Source organism: Pristiophorus japonicus, chromosome 7 (genome assembly GCF_044704955.1).
Source record: "Pristiophorus japonicus isolate sPriJap1 chromosome 7, sPriJap1.hap1, whole genome shotgun sequence".
Lineage (NCBI taxonomy): Eukaryota > Metazoa > Chordata > Chondrichthyes > Pristiophoridae > Pristiophorus > Pristiophorus japonicus.
This window is the reverse complement of record NC_091983.1, coordinates 187964492-187973926: the sequence shown is the minus strand read 5'-3', so window position 1 is coordinate 187973926 and position 9435 is coordinate 187964492. Positions and strand designations below refer to the sequence as shown.

General features: G+C 49.9%; 1 protein-coding gene across 2 annotated transcripts in view; it reads right to left on the bottom strand.

The window, feature by feature from the left end:
• LOC139266916 (protein lin-28 homolog B-like) overlaps positions 1 to 9435 on the bottom strand; it is a 295351-nt gene that overhangs the window by 68472 nt on the left and 217444 nt on the right. The window lies entirely within an intron of this gene.

Below are 9435 nucleotides of genomic sequence, written 5' to 3'. Positions count from 1 at the left end.
TGAACAAAACAAGCTTTTTAAAAATTATATGCTTTAACAATACATAAGTATTGCTGTGAGTTTTTAAAGATACATTCGGTATTACTAATCAGCTCTCCTGTTATCAGAGCTATTTTTAACCAGCATTACAACAGGTTAAACTCTATGGGCCCGAACTTGGTGTCCTTACCGTCCACTGCCGTTGGCTGGCGGCGAGTTTTTTGGACGGACTCCACTCGGTGACAGTTTCCTCTAGGCCTCCTGCCGGCGGGAGGGGAGGACCGCTGGGAGCCGCCCGCTGACGGCTGCTATCGCGCAAGGCGCATGAGTGACCTCCCGCCTGCCGAGATGCCATTTTGGTGTGAGTGGGAGTCGGCGGCAGCAGGGGGAAGGACTGATGCGTGGAGGCATGTCTAACCCCCAACGGTAAGTAACAAGACCTGCAAAAAAAGGTTAGTGAACTGCTTTTATTTTTTTTCAGCAATTAATGTGGATGGGGTCCCCTGAAGGTGTTCCAGTGGGGGTTTTTGTGTGTAAATTTTTATTTTTAGGTGTTCCCCCCTCCCTGGGCCTGACTCAATCCTCGGCGGCACTTTGGCGAGGATCGCATTTGCCGCCGAGATTGGGACTCCCGCCCGCTGCTACCCAGATTCACGACGTAAGTCGTTTTTTTGCCACCGGGCGGTACTGGCATAGCTTTCAGAGGAATCTTCCTGGCAAAGTATCACTTGGTCTCTCGGTGGTCCTTTGGGCGGGCCTTGGCTTTCACCAAGTTCGGGCTCCATATTTCCAGTCATCGATTGCACTCATTGTCTGTGCTTTGGTTCAATATAAAGCCACATCAATACTGTTCTATAACTAACAGGAGAGATGGCTCAGAATTGAGTGGGGGCAGAAAGGCAGGAAAAATCACTGCCTAGTCTAAAGATAATTTTGGATAATCTTAATTCACCCATCTAGAGAGATCCTAACATCATCCCATTGTAGCATCGGACTATTTCTTTAAATGTTTCCAATATGTTTGCCTCCTCTACTCTATCTGGAAGTTTATTCCATTAACTGATAACTCTTTCTGTGGAAAAAAAAATGTCTGATATCTGTTCTAAAAGTATCTGTTATACTCGTAATAAATGGTGAGACTGAGTACTGTGTGTAATGAGCAAGTTTGACCTTAGCTCCTTTATTAAGGTTCCAGAGTGCAGGTACCTCGTGGGTGGCCTGCTTATATACTGTACTCCCAAGGGATGCTGGGATCCCTTGGGACTCCAACAGGTAGGCCCTCTGGTGGTCAGGTGTAATGCAAGTTACAAAGGATTAAATACATAACATCACTCCCCCTTGAAGTCAACAGTACACTTATTTACAAGGTGAGGTGATCTGGGCTTTGCGCTCCCTTATCGATCGGTTCAATACAAATGCTGGTGTGGTTGGGTTGGACAGTTCTTCATTGGGCTGTTGGGCAGCCAGCCTTGCCGGGCTGCTGGGGATGATGAGTTTGGTTTTGTGGTCAACTATGATGTCAGTTGCCACTTGTGTGTGTGTTGGAAGGCCAAAGTTGGTGGTATCCTATTCGGGTTGTTCGTAGCTGTTGGTGCCCGCAATTTGATTTGGTCCAAATGTTTTCTGTGCGTTTGTCCATTGGTCATTTTGACCTGAAACATCCTACTCCCCTCTTTGGCTGTGACCATGCCAGTGAGCCATTTGGGACCATGTCCATAATTGAGCACAAACACAGGATCATTGAGCTCAATATCACGTGACAAATTTGCGCGGTCATGGTACATATTTTTTTGAAGCCACTTGCCCTCCACTTGTTCATGTAGATCAGGGTGGACAAGAGAGAGCCTTGCTTTAAGCACCCTTTTCATGAGCAGCTCAGTTGGGAGAATTCCGGTGAGTAAGTGGGGTCTGGTGCAGTAGCTGAGCAGCAGTCGGGGCAACCGAGTCTGCAGGGAGCCTTCTGACACACGTTTCAAGCTTTGCTTGATGGTCTGAACTGCCTGTTCTGCCTGGCCATTGGATGCGGGCTTGAACGGGGCAGATGTGACATGTTTGATAACGTTGCGGGTCATGAATTCCTTGAATTCAGCACTCATGAAGCACGGCCCATAGGACATCAGGCAAGCTGTGCGTGGCAAACATGGCTCATAGGCTTTGAGTGGTGGCCGTAGATGTGCTTACAGACATTATTGCACATTCAATCCATTTTGAGTAAGCATCCATCCACAACAACCAAAAACATTTTGCCTAGGGATGGGCCCGCATAGTCTACATGGATCCTCGACCAGGATTTGGATGGCCACGGCCACAAACTTAGTGGTGCCTCTCTGGGTGCATTGCTCAGCTGAGAGCAAGTGTTGCATTGGCGCACGCATGACTCTAAATCTGAGTCGATGCCAGGCTAGGGCTTTCATCTGGCTAGGGCTTTCATCATTACAATGCCTGGGTGGGTGCTGTGCAGTTCGCAAATGAATGTGTCTCTGCCTTTCTTGGCAAGACCACGCGATTGCCCCACAAAAGACAGTCCGCCTGCAGGGACAACTCGTCTTTGCACCTGTGGAACGGCTTACTCGCTTCCTGCATCTCCACTGGGACATTGGACCAGCTCCCATGGAGGACACTGTTTTATACCAGGGACACGTAAAGGATCCTGGCTGGTTAAGGTCCTGATTTGGCGGGCTGTAATGGGGGACTTCTCATTCTCAAATGCCTCCACGACCATGAGCAAGTCCGCTGGCTGTGCAATTTCTACCCCGGTGGTGGGCAATGGCAGCCGACTGAGAGCGCCTGCGCAGTTCTCTGTGTCCGATCTGTGGAGGATTACATAGTTGTATGCTGATAGTGTGAGCACCCATCTTTGGATGCAGGCAGAGGCATTGGTATTAATCCCTTTGCTCACCGAGAATAGCGATATGAGTAGCTTGTGGTCAGTTTCAAGCTCGAACTTGAGGCCAAATAAGTACTGGTGCATTTTTTTTACCCCGTAAACACACGCCAGAGCCTCTTTTTCAACCATGCTGTTTTCGGCTTTGGACAAACTCCTGGACGCATATACAACCGGTTGCAAAATCCCCGAATCATCAGCTTGTTGTAACACACACCCGACCCAGTATGACAACGCATCGCAAGCTAACACTAATCGTTTACATGGATTACACAGGACAAGCAGTTTGTTAGAACACAATAAATTTCTGGCTTTCTTAAAGACAGCCTCTTGTGAATTCCTCCATACCCAGTCGTCTCCCTTGCACAGTAGCACATGTAGGGGTTCTAGCAGGGTGTTTAACCCAGGTAGGAAATTACCGAAGTGGTTAAGGAGTCCCAGGAACAATCGCAGCTCCTTCGCGTTCTGTGGTCGCGGCACGTTTTTGATGGCCTCCGTCTTGGCGTTGGTGGGTCTAATGCTGGCTGCTGCGATTCTCCTTCCTAAGAATTCGACGTCTTGTGCCAGGAAAACACACTTCGAGCGTTTCAACCTGAGCCCCACACGATCCAACCGACTAAGAACCTCCTCCAGATTCTTCAAGTGCTCCATGGTGTCCCGGCCTGTAACCAATATGTCGTCCTGGAAGACCACTGTGCAAGGAACCGACTTTAGCAGGCTCTCCATGTTCCACTGGAAGATTGCTGCGGCCGACCAAAATCCGAACGGGCACCGGTTATAGATAAACAGACCTTTGTGCGTGTTGATGCAGGTGAGGCCTTTCGAAGACTCCTCCAGCTCCTGCGTCATAGAGGCTGAGGTCAGGTCCAGCTTGGTGAATGTCTTCCCTCAGCCAGGGTCGCAAATACGTCGTCTGCCTTGGGTAGCGGGTACAGGTCCTGCAGCAAAAAATGGTTAATCGTTACTTTATAGTCCCCGCAAATTCGAACCGTACCGTCCTCCTTGAGTACCGTGGACAATCGGACTGGCCCAGTAGTTGAATTCCACCGGCGCGATGATGCCTTCTCACTGCAGACTATCCAGCTCAATTTCCACTTTTTCACGCAGCATGTATGGTACCACCCGAACTTTGTAGTGGATGGGTCGCGTACCGGGAACCAAATGGATCTGCACTTTCGCCCGCGAGAAGCTTCCAATGCCTGGCTCGAATAACGATGGGAACTTGTTTAGAACCTGGGTACATGAGGCGTAATCGACGGACGAAAGTGCTCGGATGTCGTCCCAGTTCCAGCGGATTTTCTCCAGCCAGCTTCTGCCAAACAACGTGGGGCCATCCCCAGTGGGAATTCGGATACTGCTCCACAATAGGAGACTTTGACTTCTGCACTGTCAATTACAGGCATTAGTTCCTTGGTGTAAGTCCTTAGTTTAGTGTGAATGGGGCTGAGCTTGGGCCTGTGTGCCTTCTTTCCCCACAGCCTGTCAAAGGCCTTTTTACTCATTATGGACTAACTTGCCCCCGTGTCCAGCTCCATAGATACTGGAATGCCGTTCAGTTCAACTTTAAACATTATTGGTGGGCATTTCGTCGTGAACGTGTGTACCCCATACACTTCTGCCTCCTCCGTACGAGTTTCCAACTCAGTCTGATCCACTGTGGATCGATCTTCCTCTGCAACGTGGTGGTTTGCAGGGTTTGCAGCTCACCTGCACATTCGTTGGAGGTGTCCCATTGGTCTGCAACCATTGCACGCATAGTGCTTAAAGCAGCATTGATGGGGCCGATGAGCATCTCTGCAGCGCCAACAAGTTGTTAACTGCCTCGCATTAACAGATGATGGCGGACTCTGGGTCAATTGAGGTCAGGCCACAGTCTGCCATGTATATTCCTGCTCAAAACCGACTTTATTTCATGCACAATACTGGCCGAAATTTCTTTGTTCTGCAAAATCTGTTTGGTGTTGTCGCTGGTGGACATAAATGCCTGGGCTATCGTTATGGCTTTACTCAGATTCGGAGTTTCTATAGTCAACAGTTTGCAAAAGATTGTCTCATGTCCGATGCCCAGAATAAATAAGTCTCTGAGCATTTATTCTAGGAATCCCTCAAACGCACGTCCTGCAAGACGACTTAGTTCGGCGACAGAGCTCGCCATTTCCTGACTCTCCGATCATTGACACGTGTAGAACAGATATCTTGCCATCAAAACACTTTCCTTAGGATTTAGGTGCTCCCAGACCAGCGTACACAATTTTTCGTAGGATTTCTCTGTTAGTTTTGCCGGGGCCAGGAGATTCTTCATGAGGCCATAGGTTGTTGCCTCACAGACACCCTTCGTTTGGTGGCATTCTCATCCCCTTCCAGCTCGTTAGTCACAAAGTATTGGTCGAGTCTCTCCACGAAGACCTCCCAATCGTCCCATTCGAAGAACTTCTCCAGGATGCTGACTGTTCTTTGCATTTTTGCACGGTTGTTTGTTACTGTTATGTATCTGTAAAGCATGTACTCCCATGTTCCATCACCAGAGAGTGCATCCCCTGAAGTCCCAAGGGATCCCAGCATTCCTTAGGAGCACTGTATATAAGCCGGCCCCTAAGGCCTGTTCTCTGGATACGCTGGAGTGTCTTAATAGAGACTGAGGTCACTGTTACTTTAACCTCCCTGTGTGCAGTCTCATCTGTGTTAGGAACACAATAACTGGCGACGAGTATACAAATCCAACGCAAAGATGCAGCAAACTGTGGGCATCCTGGAGAAGTTCTCGGAGGGTGAAGACTGGGAAGCCTATGTCGAATGGCTAGACCAGTACTTTGTAGCCAACCAGCTGGACGGAGAAAGAAGTGCTGCAAAAAGGAGAGCGGTCCTCCTCACGGTCTGCGGGGCACCGACCTACAGCCTCATGAAGAATCTTCTGGCTCCGGTGAAACCCACAGATCAGTTGTATGAGGAGCTGTGTACACTGGTTGGGGAGCATCTTAACCCGAGGGAGAGCGTGTTGATGGCGAGGTATCGGTTCTACACGTGCCAGCGATCTGAAGGTCAGGAAATGGCGAGCTATGTCACCGAGCTAAGGCGACTTGCAGGACAATGTGAGTTTGATGGCTACCTGGAGCAGATGCTCAGAGACTTTTTTGTACTGGGCATTGGCCACGAGACCATCCTATGAAAACTTTTGACTGTAGAGACACCGACCCTCAGTAAGCCCATTGCGATAGCACAGACGCTTATGTCCACCAGTGATAACACCAAACAAATCTCTCAGCACACAAGTGCAAGCAATGTTCATAAATTAACTGGAACTGTGTTTGCGAGCAGAAATGTACAGGGCAGCACCCACAAGTCTGCAACTGCCAGCAGGCCTCAGGTGACCCAGATGACTCAGAGTCCGCAACAAAGGATGAATGCAAGGCATTTCACACCTTGTTGGCGTTGTGGAGGCTTCCATTCAGCCTATTCATGCCGCTTCAAAGGATATGTTTGCAAGAGCTGTGGAACAATGGGGCACCTCCAACGAGCTTGCAGATGAGCTGCAAGCTCTGCAAAACCTGCTAACCACCACGTGGCAGAGGAAGATCGGTCCATGGTGGATCAAAGCAATTTCGAGCCTCAGAGAGAGGAGTGCACACATTTCGACGAAATGTCCACCTATAATGCTAAATGCAAAATTGAATGGCTTATCCATAGCCGTGGAGCTCGACACTGACGCTAGCCAATCCATCATGAGTAAAAAGATGTTTGAGAGACTGTGGTGCCCTGAGCCCCATCCACACAAAACTGAGAACGTACACCAAAGAGCTCATCACTGTCAAGGTCACGGTGCACAAACTGCCACTCTGGATTGTCCCGGGCGATGGCCCCACACTGCTTGGAAAGAGCTGGCTGGACAAAATCCGCTGGAACTGGGATGACATCCGAGCACTATCACATGTCGATGAGGCCTCATGTACCCAGGTTCTTAACAAATTTCCTTCACTTTTTGAGCCAGGCATTGGAAACTTTTCCGGGGCGAAGGTACGGATCCACTTGGTCCCAGAGGCACGACCCATTCACTACAAGGCGCGAGCAGTACCTCACATGATGAGGGAGAGAGTGGAAATCGAGCTGGACAGGCTGCAACGCGAAGGCATCATCTCCCCAGTGGAATTCAGCCAGTGGGCCAGCCCGATTGCTCCAGTACTCAAAAGTGATGGGACGGTCAGGATTTGCGGCGATTATAAAGTAACTATTAATCGTTTCTCGCTACAGGACTAATACCCGCTACCTAAGGCAGACGACCTAGTTGCGACGCTGGCAGGAGGCTGGACATTCACCGAGCTCGACCTGACTTCGGTTTACATGACACAGGAGCTGGAGGAGTCTTCGAAGGGCCTCACCTGAATCAACACGCACAAGGGACTGTTCATCTACAACAGATGCCCGTTTGGAATTCGGTCGGCTGCAGCAATCTTCCAGAGAAACATGGAGAGCCTACTCAAATCGGTACCAAGCACGGTGGTTTTTCAGGACGACATATTGGTCACGGGTCGGGACACCGTCGAGCACCTAAAAAGCCTGGAGGAGGTCCTCCAGCGACTGGATCACGTAGGGCTGCGGCTGAAGAGGTCAAAATGCATCTTCATGGCAACAGTTTTTGGGGAGAAAGATCGTGGCGGACGGCATTCGGCCCACAGACGCCAAGACAGAAGCTATCAGGAACGCGCCCAGGCCACTGAACGTCACGGAGCTGCAGTCGTTCCTAGGACTCCTCAACTATTTTGGTAACTTCCTACCGGGGTTAAGCACCCTTTTAGAGCCCCTACATGTGTTATTGCGTAAAGGTGAGAACCGAGTATGGGAAAAAAAAACAAATAATTGCTTTTGAGAAAGCCAGAAACATTTTATGCTCCAACAAGCTGCTTGTATTATATAACCCGTTTAAAAGACTTGTGCTAGCATGTAATGTGTCGTCGTAAGGAGTCGGGTGTGTATTACAACAAGCTAACGTTACGGGGAAGTTGCAACCTGTCGCCTATGCCTCCGGGAACTTATCTAAGGCCGAGAGGGCCTACAGCATGATTGAGAAAGAGGCATTAGCGTGTGTGTTCGGGGTAAAGAAAATGCATCAGTACCTGTTTGGCCTCAAATTTGAGCTGGAAACCGATCACAAGCCCCTCATATACCTGTTCGCTGAAAACAAGGGGAGAAATACTAATGCCTCAGCCCGCATACAAAGATGGGCACTCGCGCTATCAGCGTATAACTATACCATCCGCCACAGGCCAGGCACCGAGAACTGTGCGGATGCTCTCAGTCGGCTACCATTGCCCACCACGGGGGTGGAAATGGCGCAGCCTGCAAACTTGTTGATGGTGGCGCAGCCCACAGACTTGTCGATGGTCATGGAAGCGTTTGAAAATGCTAAATCATCTGTCACGGCCCGCCAGATTAGGACTTGGACCAGCCAAGATGCTCTGCTGTCCCTAGAAAAAAACTGTACTGCATGGGAGCTGGACCAGCATCCCCGTTGAAATGCAAGAGCTAGTCAAGTCGTTCCAGCGGCGAAAGGACGAGCTGCCCATTCAGGCAGACTGCCTGTTGTGGGGTAACCGCGTAGTGCTAACCAAAAAGAGCATGGAGACGTTCATCTCGGATCTCCACAGCACACACCCGGTTATAGTAATGATGAAAGCGATAGCCAGATCCCACGTGTGGTGGCCCGGTATCGACTCTGACTTAGAGTCCTGTGTACGGCAATGCAGCGTGTGTGCTCAGTTGAGCAATGTGCCCAGAGAGGTACCACTAAGTTTGTGGTCCTGGCCCTCCAGACCATGGTTGAGGATCCATGTCGACTATGTAGGCCCGTTTCTCGGTAAAATGTTCCTGATGGTGGTGGATGCTTTTTCAAAATGGATTGAATGTGAAATAATATCGGGAAGCACAGCCACCGCCACCATTGAAAGCCTGAGGGCCATGTTTGCCACACACGGCCTGCCTGACATACTGGTCAGTGACAACGGGCCATGTTTCACCAGTGTCAAATTTAAAGAATTCATGACCTGCAATGGGATCAAACATGTCACTTCGGCCCCGTTTAAACCAGCCTCCAATGGGCAGGCAGAGCGGGCAGTACAAACCATCAAACAGGGCCTTAAACGAGTCACAGAAGGCTCACTCCAAACCCGCCTGTCCTGAGTACTGCTCAGCTACCGCATGAGACCCCACTCACTCACAGGGGTGCCCCCGGCTGAGCTACTCATGAAAAGGACACTTAAAACCAGAATCTCACTGGTTCACCCCAACCTGTATGATCAGGTAGAGAGCAGGCAGCAGCAACAAAATGTAAACGTTGGTCGCGCCACTGTGTCACGGGAAATTGATCTGAACGACCCTGTGTATGTGCTAAACTATGGACATGGTCCCAAGTGGATCGTGGGCACGGTGATAGCTAAAGAAGGGAGTAGGGTGTTTGTAGTCAAACTAGACAATGGACAAATTTGCAGAAAGCACCTGGACCAAACGAGGCTGCGGTTCACAGACTGCCCTGAACAACCCACAGCAGACACCACCTTTTTCGAGGCCACAACACATACCCA